The sequence below is a fragment of the Chiloscyllium punctatum genome, chromosome 34 (genome assembly GCF_047496795.1).
Source record: "Chiloscyllium punctatum isolate Juve2018m chromosome 34, sChiPun1.3, whole genome shotgun sequence".
Taxonomy (NCBI): domain Eukaryota; kingdom Metazoa; phylum Chordata; class Chondrichthyes; order Orectolobiformes; family Hemiscylliidae; genus Chiloscyllium; species Chiloscyllium punctatum.
In genome coordinates, this window is record NC_092772.1 from 69,318,160 (window position 1) to 69,333,456 (window position 15,297).

At 44.0% G+C, this 15,297-nt stretch overlaps 1 non-coding gene across 1 annotated transcript; it reads right to left on the reverse strand.

Annotated features, from left to right (window-relative positions):
- Positions 1 to 5,029: 5,029 nt before the first annotated feature.
- trnas-gcu (transfer RNA serine (anticodon GCU)) lies at positions 5,030 to 5,111 on the reverse strand. The gene has a single exon. It is a non-coding gene; the product is annotated as a tRNA-Ser (tRNA).
- Positions 5,112 to 15,297: the final 10,186 nt, after the last annotated feature.

Here is a 15,297-nt window from a genome sequence, read left to right on the forward strand (position 1 = left end):
CTGTGCTTTTCATCCATAGGAGCTGCAGCGATTGAATGGGTTGGTTTCTTAAAACGAAACGTACCCATGAGCAATGTATTGGGCTCTTCCATGATTGCCTTCTCTGACAACGGTGGGACATGACTGATGTTGTCTACGATATGGAAGTGCCAGTGTTTGAGTTGAGTAGACAAAGTTAAAATTACACAATATCAGGGCAGAGTCCAGCAGGTTTATTTGGAAGCACTAGCTTTCGGAGAGCCGCTCCTTCATCAAGTGGGTGTTTTTCTGCAGAAACTTGGTGTGTGTGTCAACATGCGCGATCTTTTGGAAGATCATCTGGACTTTAACCGACCGTTCGTGGTGTTGACGGTACCCATGACTTGGAGGTGTTGGTGTTGGACTGGGTGGATACATTTAATAATCACACAAAGTCATTTTAGATTCCAACAGTTGACAAACACCTGATGACGAAGCAGTGCATGGAACACTGGTGCTTCCAACTAACTCTGTTCGATACAATCTGGTGCTGTGTGATTTTTACTCTGATAGCTCTTGGTAATGTTTAACTGATCGAAGACAGTGAAAGAACTTTCATTCGTGGAGATGAAAATTTCAAATATTATCCACCTCAGCATAAGAAAAGTGATTAGGTTGGATTTGTGATGAATCTCCACAATGCGCTTGTGCAAAGTAAAAGTCGAATTTCTAATGCCTGATCCGGAGCCAGCTCTCCGAATGGTTGCACCAATGGCCAGATGCACAGCTGAGATTTTACACGCGGCAGAGCTGCGGTATTAACAAGGACATGAGCAATAACAGTAACAGTCACAAGGTGAACAAAGAACCGAGATAATCACCATCATTGATTCACTTCAATTTGTACTCAAAACAACGATCATTCACAATCGGATCAGCCAATCAATGAGGTCCCTGCTGATCTTGGAAATTGCAACTGACATTTCTGCGTTTTCACCATAATTTGAGGTAAACTCCAGCCTAATCATAACTTCGCATATTCCCATTAATTTTTATATTTAGATATCGTTAATGACCTGTCCGAATTTGCAGGAAATGAGTGAAAACGTCCTCCCGGTGACGTAATCCAGCGCAGAGTCGGCCAGAAATGAAAAGACAAAGACATGAACCATCACTCCCATTTCTCTCTGTTTCAATGCGTTTTCCTGAGTTGAATATTTGCAGGACTTGTCTTTACTATCTAAAGAATTAATTATTTTCCCGGGAAAGATTCTTCATAAATCAATTAACATATGAGGTCTTGAAATATATTTTACTTTAGACTAAAATAGTTGAATATCCTTTCCCCCAGCCTAATGTCCCAATGCTCCCTCCTCTTCCATGTAAACACAAGCTTCTACAAGTGATGTTGGAGCTCCCAACCTGACGTTACAATGCTCCTTGCTGCTCCATGTCAAGAGAAGCTGCTCTACTTGAAGTTGGAGCTCCCAGTTTGATGTCCCAATGCTCCCTGTTCCATGTCATTACCAGTGGTGCAGTTGAGGTTAGACCTACCACTCTGATGTCCCAATGATCCCAGCTGTTACATGTCACTAAAAGCTGGTCCTTGTGAGGTTGGAGCTCCCAGTCTGATGTCCCAATGTTCCCTCCTCCATGTCAAGAGAAGCAGTCCAGTTGAGGTTGGATGTATCACTCTGATGTCCCAATGCTCCCTGCTGCTACATGTCATTAAAAGCAGCTCCAGGTGAGAGTGGAACTCCCAGACGGATCTCGCAAAGCGCCTTGCTCCATGTCAACTGAAGCTGCTCCAAATGAGGTTAGATCTTGCATTCGGATGTGCCAATGCTCCCTGCTGCTCCATGTCAATGGAAGCTGCTCCAGGAGTGGTTGGAACTCCCAGACTGATGTCACAATACTCTCTGGTCCACGTCAAAAGACGCTGCTCCAAATGAAGTGGGAGCTCCCATCCATGGCAGCTCTCATACTTCTATACCATCATAGAAATACTGCCCACTGAACATCCCCACCACTGGACCAATTGGTGGAATAACCACATCATGAGAACCTAATATTATTTTTATTCACCACCGAATCATTATTTCCAAAAGTCATTCTTTCTTAAACCTTATTTCGCATGTGCATACTGCAGTCCATCCGAAGTAAGATAATGGTGCTAATTGATGTATGCTTAATAAAAATTACATCCTATTTTTCATGTTGAGTAACTGCGAGTTAACAAGGACAATGTTTGTATTCAAAACACACTTTTATTCCAGGTGAGAGAATGTGGTTTGCATTATTTAAAATGAACTTGTTCACTGCGTAAAATGATCAAATAGATCTCAATTTCAAAAAACATTAGTAACGTTGTCATCCATCTTGAAATGTGGTGTCTTCTTCTTTCAACCAGACGGGTATGATATCAAAAAATCTATTACTGATATGCGTATAGACACTTTAAATCGCAAGGATTGTGAAGGTTTGTAACTCAGGTTGAGGTTTAAGGTGTAGGTTTGCTCGCTGAGCTGTAGGTTTGATATCCAGATGTTTCATTACCTGGCTAGGTAACACCATCAGTGGCGACCTCCATGTGAAGGGAAGCTGTTGTCTCTTGCTTTCTATTTATATCTTTCTCCTGGATGGGGTTCCTGCGGTTTGTGGTGATGTCATTTCCTGTTCGTTTTCTGCGGGGTTGATAGATGGCATGTAGATCTATGTGTTTGTTTATGGCGTTGTAGTTGGAGTTCCAGCCTTTGGGAATTTTCTGGCATGTCTTTGCTTAGACTGTCCCAGGATCAAGGTGTTTCCCAAGCCGAATCGGACTACAAAAAATCCATAAACCAGGAGCCCCCCTCAGACCCATAGTCTCATTACCCGGAACACCAACTTACAGACGGGCCAAAGAACTACACACAAGACTGAAATTCCTCATAGAAGAGTCACAGCACTCCATCCACTCTACCCAGGAATTCCTAAAAATCATCAAAAACACCAAAGTGGAGGAAGAGGAAGCAATGATCTCATTCGACACAACAGCACTGTTCACCTCCATCAACATCGACCTGGCAAAGGAAACACTTACCACACTTTTAGAAGAGACCATCACAGACGCACCAACCACCATCAATCACATTACCAACGAAAACATCATGAAGCTCGTGAACCTGTGCCTCACCACCGAGTTCACCTTCAACAACATAGTCTACAAACAAACCAACGGCACACCCATGGGATCTCCGCTATCAGGATTCATAGCAGAAGCGGTAATGCAAAGACTAGAACAAACACCCCTGCCAACAATCAAACCAAACATCTGGGTCCGCTACGTAGATGACACCTTTGTCATCACAAAACAAAACAAGATAGAAGAGACATTTGACATCATCAACAACACCCTCACAGGCATAAAGTTCACCAAGGAGGAAGAAACCGACAACAAACTCGCATTCCTGAACGTCACAGTAGAAAGAAAGGACAACGGAGAACTACAAACCTATGTATACAGAAAACCGACAAACACTGACCAAATACTTAACTACACCAGCAAACATCCCAACACACACAAACGAAGCTGTATCAGAACACTATTCCAACGAGCCACCACACACTGCAGCACAGACGAACTTCGGAAAACAGAGGAGAACCACCTATTCAACGTATTCGAGAAGAATAGATACTCAAAAATACAGTTCGCAGATTCCTCAAGAACAAACCACGACAAGCAGACCACACACAGCCAGAAACCATAACCACCTTACCATACATCGAAGAAGTTTCAGAAATGACAGCCAGACTATTCAGACCCCTCGGAATCCTAGTAGTACACAAACCCACCAACACTCTCAAACAAAAGCTAACTTAAAAGACACAGTACAACCCATGGACGAAACCAACGTCATCTACAAAATTCCATGCAATGACTGCCACCAACACTATGTAAGACAAACAGGAAGAAAGTTAGCCACCAGGATATACGAACACCAGCTAGCCACAAAAAGACACGACCTTCTCTCCTTCGTAGCCCTACATAGGGATTAAAAATACCACTATTTCGACTGGGACAACACAACTATCCTGGAACAGGCTAAGCAAAGATATGCCAGAGAATTCCTAGAGGCCTGGCACTTCAACCACAATGCCATAAACAAACACTTAGATCTAGATGCCATCTATCAACCCCTCAGAAAACGAACAGGAAATGACATCACCACAAACCCCAGGAACCCCATTGAGGAGAAAAATATAAATAGAAAGCAGGAGACAACAGCTTTGCTTCAATTGGAGGTCGCCACTGATGATGATGTTACTTAGCCAAGTAATGAAACGTCTGGATATCAAAGTTACAGCTCAGTGAGCAACCCTACACCCAACATTTTAAATCATTTTTCATGTTTATGTTGCATGAATCTGCGGTTATTAATCCACAGTTTAGTTTCACTCCCTATAGGTAACATGCTGATTTCTCCAGTTGTTCATAGTTCAATGTGATGCATCCAGTGTGTGCATAACGAGAAGGAGCTTGCTTCCCACATCTTGTGTTTATCTGTGCCTTATGTCCAGCATTCATCAATGGCGACAGTAAGGGTCGAGGGCGAGACCAATGTGTAAGTCTCTCCATGCCCATGCACGGCACCCACAGCGGCAATTCTCCACTGTGCATTTACACCCAGTTCTCAGTGCCCCTAAACCCACACCCTGCCCCTTTGAAATATCTCTATTATTTTGTGCTGTCTCGCTGTGCTCTTCTCACCAGGATGAATTACTTCTACTCAACTTCTTCCAGATTTCATCTGACAAAACATTCATTAAGAATCCCTTTGCATAACATGCACTTCGCAGCTCTCGGTATTTGATTTTCCTGGATGTCTTTCATACGAAAAAACGTTCACAGCAGCTTGAAATGAAAAAGGAAATCGCGTTTCTTTTCATTATCCCAAAGCAAACTACATTCCAATGCAGTTTAGTCAAATGGCACAAACTATTCCTTGAGATTTTGTAATAGCGACAATGCATATAAACTGACCGTTGGAGTTGTAGCTTCAATGCGACAGCTGAAAGCCGTTGATGACAGCGACGAGAGTGGGATTCGAACCCACGCGTACAGAGCACAATGGATTAGCAGTCCATCGCCTTAACCTGTCGGCCACCTCGTCACAGATACTCAAAAAGCTATGACCTTATGCATAATTGAATTTCGTAAATTATGCAGAGCAGCAGATATTTCTCCCTGGTGTTGGTGAAATGAGAAATAACACAGTCCGGTTCCAAGACTATGGTCTGACCCCTGGGTTGTGGGGCAAGTGCACTCCCACTGTTACACTGTGCACACATTGATCTGAACAAAAATGAGGAAATGAATATGTAACAAGGTCAATTGAATTCTGTGAAATTTGAAGTCAACGGAATGAAGAACCCGAGACAGCAGGAGGTTTTCTTTCAATAAAGAGTTGGACAGAGCTCTTAAGGATAGTGGAATCAAGGGTCATGGGGATAAGGCAGGAACAGGATACAGATTGAGGATGTTCAGCCATGATCATAATGAATGGTGGTGCTGGCTCGAAGGGCAGAATGGCCTACTCCTGCACCTGCTGTCTATTGTCTATTAAATTGCCTGTGAGGAATTGTTTTCCAGACTGGAGGAGAGTGCATCGTGCTCCATGTCATTATTCCGAAGACCTAACTTCCGCTCAGATGTTTTTGACACGCACTTGTGGACAAAAAACAGACAATTTCAAAATCCAAAATAAGGTTAAACTGACAATTGAGCTCAATAATGCAAAAACCTTGATGTGTATCATTTTCCTGGGCCGTGCGACACCAAGTCACGGTATGATCACAGCAACACAGTGAGCAAGTGTCAGAAGGGATATGAGTGCAGTGCCAGAGCGCATGCTGGGAGCAGCACGTGACACACGGGGAAGTGCATTTCCCACAACAGGAACACTTCCCAAACAGCGGAATGCGGTGGAAGAATTCAGAGGGAGTTTGCACTATGAAATTTGATGCCAGAGACACAATGGAGATCTGTCATTGAGTCTGTTCAAGATGAAGAATTTAAGATTTCGACAGATGCAAAACAAAATAAAAAGCTCATGAGTTAATGAAGGCAAAAGATGAAATTGTACATTTCATCAATCTATCCATCTTTACAATAAGTACCTCACCACTTTCCTCACTCGGGGACAGAACCACTGGTGAAGATGATCATACAATCCCCGTTTACTAGCCATGGAATCAGAGAAACTCGGTTTCCCAAACGTTAAGGTAAAACCAGGAATGTGGAGGTAAGCATTAATGTGTTGCTCCTGTGCTGAAGGTGACCAGTTTAGTGGGCTGTGCTGTGCCGAGGTTTTAATTTTGAGCCTCACATGGAGCAGCTTTAATTTGTCGTCGTGTTGAGGGATACGGACAGAAGGTGATATTGAGCAAAGCCAAGTTTATGGGAAAATACCCGTGTTTGTGGATTGAGAAACAACCTTTTCTGGATAATGACTCCTTGATCAACAAACATACTGCAAGTATCTAAAACGTGAAGAAACATATGTGGAGAGAGAGCCGAAGGTGATTTTTCACCAGACGGATAACGTTTCCCATGTGCACTGCTTTAAATTCTGGGAAAATAGATGTTGAACTGGTTTCATGTTACACAGTTTGTTACAAACTCACAAAGGTTGTTGCAATAAAAAAAAAGAAATCACATAGGACCATTTGAATATTGTATTGAACTGAATTTTGGTCTGAGCATATTTTATCTTAACTGGCGTGCTGCAGAGAAGTACAGAGGGTTAACAATACAAAAGGACCCAGTCTCCTTGGTGGATTTCTTGGGTGGAATTAAGAATGTACGAAATGTACATAACATCATGTGAATGTGGTCAAATCTTTAAAGTAGGTATTGCATCTCCAAGTGACGATTCAATTCCTAGTCATTAGGATATAACTTCTGTCTGCAGTTATTTTAGGACATCAGCTCCATTTACCAAGTTTCACCTTGAATAATACGCCACACCTTACCAATCCATGAACTTGTTATACTCAGTCTTATTCAGTTGTACGTGTTCATGAAATATCTTTGTGTCTGAAGTCAACAAATTCGAAATTGTTACGCAACCATACTGACTTTCACTCAATGGTAAATTCTCTCCTTGTACGTTTGTTCGTGTATCTTTTAAACCACTCTGAAGTCAGCTTCTACGTTTTACTTCTGTAAAGTCGTTCACGATTTAAATAACTCTATTGAGTGGAAGAAACTCTCATCCAAACTTTTCTGAATCATTCCCTAATGGTTTTCAAGCTCAAACGATAGTTATTGATTCACTCGAAAGAGGGACTTGCCCCGATTTACTCATTCAAACCTCGCGTTATGTGAAAATCTCATTTGTTTACATCAAAGTTGCGTGTTTTTGCTCCAGCATTTCCAAATCTCGTGAATAGACTCCGTCATTCTTTCTATCATCCCGATGAAACCGGTTGTAGGAGAATGAGGACAAGGATTACACACAATACTTCCACTGAGTGTGCCCTAAAGATTTTACAGTTACACTATGAACTCTTTGCTTTTTAAATACGACGTCTCTATTTATAAACGCCAAGAAGGTTAATTACTATCTATCCAGTTCATGAACATCGTCTCCATGGAGACGAAAATTATCTATCACTTCCTTTATTCTTCCACGGAATGTCTGAAAGGTTTGGAAGGCCAGCATCTCCATATCCCCGTGTCCTGAGTCAGTCTCAGCTATTTCTAAAGGTGACTGAAGTTCAAATACTTCATAGTGTTTCTCCCGTCATTCCAGTGCAGACTGGTTCTGGACAGTAAATGCCATCACCAAAGGCCACCGTGGATCTGAAATCAACAGTTTTCATATAGTAATGGTCGTACCTATTGTTTATCGTATGTCCATGTTCTTGTTCAATTTTTTCATCATTTCATGGGTCCCTATACTTAATTCTACCGAATGATTAATTTGTGAATGGAGACATTCCCTTCACCACTCATTCGAAGCTCCATGGAACATTAAAAGATTTTACTCATACGCATCCAGACGACGGTCCTGCCATTATTGGGATGAATCAGTGAACATTCCCCACGTATCCTCAAAGGCAAGGATTTCCTTTTCCATTTTAGGAGATCATTACAGCACTGAATCCCATGTGTGCGTTCATTATAACCGAAACAGTTGCAGCAAGACTTTAAAACTAAGATTTTGCTAAGATCTACTTGTATTGGTTGTCCCAAAAATTACATTCCATATTATGGTGTGATTGTGAATGAAAGCACTTTCTGATTCTTGATCAATTATTTTTCAGTTTTGTCAAAAAATTATCATTCGCCGTTCTCTCTTTCCCTTTCAGTTTCCCGTTTTATATCCCGTATTTTATCTGTTTATCTTAAGTTTTCAATAATTTCAATCAATCTCGCTCCTGATTACCAATCCGAGAGAATGCCACAATTTTGTCAAATTATATGCAATGCAGCTGTAGGGCGCGGTGACCAAGTGGAAAGGCATTGGTCACGTGAACCAAGTAGCAGGAGCGAGCTGGTCGAATCTGGCCATTCCATCGTAGTCATATTTAAAACATTTAACATAATCTTTCGCCAAATCATATTTGGCAGAAAACAAGAAAACAAAAACGAAAAAATGGCTGATGTTGAAAATCAAACAAAAACAGACGTTGCTGGAATATTTCAGGACGTCTGGCAGCATCTGTGGAGAGACGGACCCAATGGATGTGAAACGTTAACTGTGATTCATCTGCACAGATGCTGCCAGCTCACCTGTGATTTTACAGCAATTTCTGTTTTTGTTTCAGATTGGCAGATTTTGTCGCAGTCCATGAGAACAGTGCTCATTAGAATCAAACAGACAGCATGGACCTGGGAGTGTGAAATGAGACAGTAATAATGAATGAGTGGAGAGTGTTGTACTGGAAAAGCACAGCAGGTCAGGCAACATCTGAGGAGCAGGAGAATGGACGATTTAGGCATAAGCCATTCATCAGGAATTAGGCTTGTGAGTCGGGCAGAGGAACAAAACTGAAGCCAGGTGCCAACTCGCAGGCACCTCCTCCTACAGACCACGATCACAAACTCTCCTCCCCTCACCAAACCATCATCTCCCAGACCATCCACAATCTTATCACTTCTGGGCACCTCCCATCCACAACCTTCAACCTCATTGTGCGAGAACTGCGCATTCCACAATTCAACCTCCTTCCTAAGATTCAAAAACCTGACTGCCCCAGTCGACCTATTGTCTTATCCTGTGCCTGTCCCATCCGAATAATTTCTTTCTACCTCGACCCAATCCTCTCTCCCCAGTTCAGGAAATGCCCACTTGCATTCGTGACACCCCTATGCACTTCACCTCCTTCAAGAATTTCGTTTCCCTGGCCCTCAACACGCCATATTCACCATGGTCATCCAGTCCCTGTACAAATCCTTCTGCAATGACAGAAGACTGCAAGCCTTCCATTTCTTAATCTCACGCCATCCCAACAGGTCCCCTTCCACCGACATCCTCATCCACTTGACTGAACTGGTCCTCACAATCAACAACTTCACTTTCCAAATCTCCCACTTCCTCCATCGACACTGGTAGCCATGGGCACCCGCATAGGACCTAGCTATGCCTGCCTGTTTGTCAGATACGCAGAACTGTCCATCTTTCACAGTTACACAGGCACCATCCTACACCTATTCCTACGTTACATTGATGAATGTATTGGCGCCACTTGGTGCTCCAACGAAGAGGTTCAATAGCTCACCAACTTTACCAAAACCTTCCACACCAACCTCAAATTTATCCGGATCATCTTGGCAACTTCCTTCGCCTTCCTCGACCTCTCCATCATCGTCTATGGCGACTGACTAATTAAAGACATATACTGCAAACCCACCGACTCCCAAAGGTATCTAGACTACATCTCCTCCAACTCTATCTCGTGTAAAAACGACATTCCTTATTCCCAATTCCTCCGCTTCCACCACATCTGTTCCCCCGGATGACCAATTGCACCTCAGAAAGACCCAGTTGGTCTCCATCCTCCACGGTCACAAATTGCCTTTCCACGTTAGTTGACAATGCCCTCCAGTGCATCACCTCCACTTCACGCACCACCACCCTTGAACCCCATGCCTGTCAACGCAACAAGAAAAGAACTTCCTGGTGCTCACCTTCCACCCCACCAACCTCCGCATAAAACGCATCATATTCTGCCACTGATGCCACCCCCAAACAGACACCACCACCGGAGATATATTTCGCTACCCAGCTCTGCCAGCACTCCAGAAAGACCACTCCCTCCACGACCCCCTCTTGAGGAAGACACTTCCCCCCACCAGCACATAACCTTCTCCTGGCACCTTTGACTGCCACGAAAGTGAGGGTGAAACTAGCACCCACACAACTCCCATCTCCAACCAAGTCCCGAAGGGATCGTTCCACATCCGTTGGAAATTCACCTGTACAAATACCAATGTCATCTACTGCATCCGTTGCACCCAGTGTGTTCTTCTCTACATCAGGGAGACAGGATACCTTCTTGCAGATCATTTCAGAGAACATCTCTGGGACACCCGCACCCACCAACTTCACCGTCCCGTGGCTGAACACTTCAACTCCCCCTCCTCCCCAATCAAAGGCTTGCAGGTACTGGACCTCCGCCACGGATAAACCGTTACCCACCCAACGCCTGGAGGAGGAATGCCACACATTCCGGCTTGGGACCCTTACACCACGCGGGATAAATGTGAATTCGAACAGTGTCCTCATTTCCCCCAAGCACAAGCCTTCAACTCGCCACCGCCCTCTCGACCCATTCCCATCACTGCCACTTCTGACCTCTTATATTCTCCCTTCTATTCATCCATCTATTGCTTTCCAGCTATTTCCCCTTAACCCCACACCACTTCCATTTCTCTCTCAGCCCCGACACACAAGCCTTATTCCTGATGAAGGGCTTAAGCCTGAAACTTGAATTCTCCTGCTCCTGCTTTTTTTTTGCTACCTGATCTGCTGTGCTTTTCCAGCATCACACTACCAACTCTGATCTCCAGCATTTACAGCCCTAACTTTATCCTTGGAATTATCAATGACCTTGGAATGAGGATATCCCTCAATTGCAGTGATCACAGTGTGACTGATTTTTCCATTTATTTTGGGTGAGGGCAGGCTGGATCTGAGATGAGCACTTAACACCTAAACACCTGGAATAGTATCAGATAGCGAGATTAGGGCGGGCTGAAGTGAAGTGGAAAATTCTGACAGAAAATGGATCAGTACAACTGCATCACATCACCCAGACTGGAAAAGACTCGCACAAGGAGAAAATCAACTTCAGTGCAGGCACAATGACAGGTAAAGTGGAAAGGAGACAATACAACACACTGAGGTGCAGTGGAATTATTTATGTGAAAGGATTCGATATATAAGCTACACCTTTACATATGGACTGCCATCACATTGGAAAAAGGAATTTCCTGCAGTGTAACAGCGATATTTGCCGGTGACATCACAATGTTGAGAGACACTGACATAGTTTCTTCTGTAGCAGCGTGGCCCAGTGAAAGCATGATCGTCCCATCAACCAGAATTCAATACTTCAAAGCTCTCCTCTGCGCTATCCAACTTATTTGCTGCTCCTTTAGTCAGATCTCAATCGCTTCACTGTGTCTCTTCTTCTGCTTCCAGCTTCACGGAAACACTTGAAACATGAACAAATCCACTTTCCACTTTCACCAATCTTTTGTAACTCCCGAGTTGGCACAGGTACGAGTGACCGATTAGCCTTCTCGAGCGCTCTCACTCTGGTATGATCTGAATCATAATGTCGACTGTGTCTGATTTGCAGAATGTCCCCACGCGGGACGATGCTGTTTATCCAATCCCCGTGGACTGAGCTGTCTCTATTAGCAGAGTATTCAGCCATTCCCCTCCACTTGCAGGCATTATGACGGGATGTAAAACGGATATGCTCTGAAGCTTCCTCTCACGGGCACAGCCAGGTGCAAGAGCGCCGCTGGAACTTAGCAACTTTGATTGCGAACTTCCTCCAAATATCATTTATTTGAGAGAGAGAGAAAGGTGCTGAGCTGGTGGGAAAGAGAGAAATGGGCTGTGGACTCTCTTCCCTCAGTAAAATTCAAATTAGTGCATTTTTGTGCTGCCCATTTGATGTTCAGAATCAATCTTCGCAGAACATTCCAGCAGAAAGGCTTTTGTTTCAGAGGCGTCGGTTTCTTTGCTGCAATCGGGCATCAGTTAACATCTGAGTCCCAACTGTCCCAGATGAAGTGACTCCGAATGAAACCCTCACTCAGTGAGAACCATCCCCACAGCCAGGAGCTGCGGGGCTGCAGACAGTCCAAAGCAGAAGGGAGGATTAAAAGCGAGCCATTATTTCACCCTCAGCCACTCTGTCACAGAGACAGGGAGAGGGACGGCAGAGACGTGTGACATCATTCACGTGCCGACAGAAGGCGTTCAGCCCATCGAGTCCACAGCAAATCTCTATCGCTTGCTTCTCTCTGAGGTTATTCATCATCAGTGCTACTTGTTCTAATAATAGGGAACTGTATCTGTCTGGAAATGCTGTCTCCAACATACTGATTACATGCCATTCACGGCTGTTCATTTCACCGGAGAGCCCTGCTGTGTGACACAGCCTGGGGAATAACTGCAAGGCGTCATGTGCACGGTCCACGCCACAACTGATTTCTCTCAACTTCGCCAGTGTATTCCCAGCTCAGGCAAGTGACTTTGCAAATCAGGTCATAACAGACCGACAGAGAACAGCAAAAAAATCTTTCATAACTTCAAACGAGTGTTTCCTTAAATGTATAAATGTGGCGGGTGTATCTATTTCAGATACCATTGAGTGTAAGGACGCAAAAGGCACATCAATATGTAATACGAAGAACGGAGCACTGTTATAGCAAAATACTGGCAGTGGCAGTACACACACTGAAAGCTGGAATTGTCATCGAGCAGAGGATGCTTTTCATTCATTAATTTCTGGATTATGCGCCCACCACGATCCCTCTGGGCTGCTCTGTTATCGCTGACCACAGCAGTTTCATGCAGTCTTCAGGTTTTTGTAGCATGTCCCTTCGAGGATGACGTCAAAAGATCTTCACTGTTATTGTGTGATACGCTGTTTCACAGATGTGTCCCGGCTGCGTCAATATAACTACTGTGTAACTTCCCCAATTCTGCTTTTTTAATTGTAATTTCAATCAGGATCACAAAATGTGTCACACTGCAGACTGAGGCCATGCAGCCCACCTTCGCTCTGCTGGCTCCACGCAATGAGGAAATGACTGTGTTTTGATTGATTGATTGTCACATGTACCTAAGTACAGGGAAAAGCGTTGTTTGCGAAAGGTAAAGGCGGATCAGAGTAATCAAGGACATGCAGATCACAGCGTGAGAAAAGCAAAATTTGACCAGACTCGGGAATTCAGGTTACTATGTATAATACGTGCGCTCAGCAAAATCCAAATTGGCAAGATCAGCATTATTTCAAGTTAGACAATTCATTTCTCAGAGCAGCACCGGCCGAGAAGAAATGGTTTTTGAACTTGCTTGTGTATGGTTTCAAGCTTTGGAATCTTTATCTGAACTCGATCTCATCGAAATCATATCTTCTCAGTCAAAAATGAAGTAGTGTGCAAAATTCCAAGGCTCATCTGCAAGGTGAACCCGAGACCTCTCACACGTATGTCACCTGACTGAGGCAATATCACACCCGAGACAAACAAGCGAGAACGGCGCCAGACTTGGTAATCATAAACGAGGTGATTTTTTTGCTATTTCTGCTGTTTCAGAGTGAAAGAAGCACCGAGTTTTCATCACAGCTCCTTTCCATTCTGACTCGCTTCTCCCAGGAGGCTGTGCTAGCTGCTTTCCCGGAACAGGGCGGTCTTCATTGATAACTGGACGAACTCATCTGCCATTGTCACGTAGTGTTGGTGGAGAGCAGCTTGAACGCTGTCTTCAGCTCCCTCATCAAACACGGGTTTGTACAGCGGAGTAGGGGTCAGCTGGGAGAGGGAAGTATGGAAATTCTGGAAAGGTGTAGAAAAGTGAGATCGTGCATGCACAAGAAATCATCTTCTTTTGGGAACCCTTGTCCAAATAATGCGATCTGAGACAGATAGAAAATGCAGAACTGCGAGCAAAGAGTGAATCTCTCCCCATTATTCAGGAACAGTGTCTGTGCTTCTCGAAGTCACGGGGAGGCTTCTGCTGTCTGAATTAGCATGGGATATTAATGCACCGAATCCTGTCGCTCACGCAGCTGATGTGATTTCCACGTTGCCTCCAGTTCAGATCATAGATTTCACAGCTCACATCATCCCAGAGTGACAGGAAAGAGAAGGAAGCGATTTAGATCATCATCTTAACACAACCTGGGGATAAATTGGATGTGGGAGAGCGGACAGTCTCGACTGGTTCCAGCATTTACAATCCCACTGTTCACAAGATCTGACCACATGGAAAGAAATGACACAGTGACAAGATGTATTGAATCCGATTCCAAGCAAAACAGAAGCCGATGGAATAAAAAGAGCCATGAGAGCGGGAATGTAACATTATCTGTGAGGAAGTTGTTTTCCAGACTCGAGAAGAGTGCACAGTGCTGTTTCCAGGGGTCAATATTTGGATAAGTAGACTGAATCAGCATCGGAATTAGTGGTGCTGGAAGAGCACAGCAGTTCAGGCAGCATCCAAGTAGCTTCGAAATCGACGTTTCGGGCAAAAGCCCTTCATCCCTTTATTCCTGATGAAGGACTTTTGCGCGAAATGTCGATTTCGAAGCTACTTGGATGTTGCCTGAACTGCTGTGTTCTTCCAGCACCACTAATCCAGAATCTGGTTTCCAGCATCTGCAGTCATTGTTTTTACCTCGTTGAATCAGCATCGGCTATTCTTGTACTGCATCTTTTGTACAATGTTGCAAAAGTACGGGCCTTTTGTATAGAGGGGACAACTTCAAAATCCTCAATGATGCAAAACACACAAATGAGGTGAACAACAAAGCAACCGCAGAAACTCGTGTTACGCCATGGGGTAAACACCCGGCTCAACTTTTGCTCAAATTCGCTCTCTGTCAAATTCCTGAGCCTGAGATTCGAATGGTCTATGTTAATAAAAACTGTTCGCATCTCACAACTTCAGTATTTAATACGCCCCTACATGTATGTCTGACAACAGTAATTGATCCCTCACTGTGTTACTCAGCACACGTAGAGAAGAAATAAATATAAGAACAACAGTCATGTATCTGACTGGGATTTGACCCGATGCTGCTGCAGCCAATCGATTCAGCTGTAAC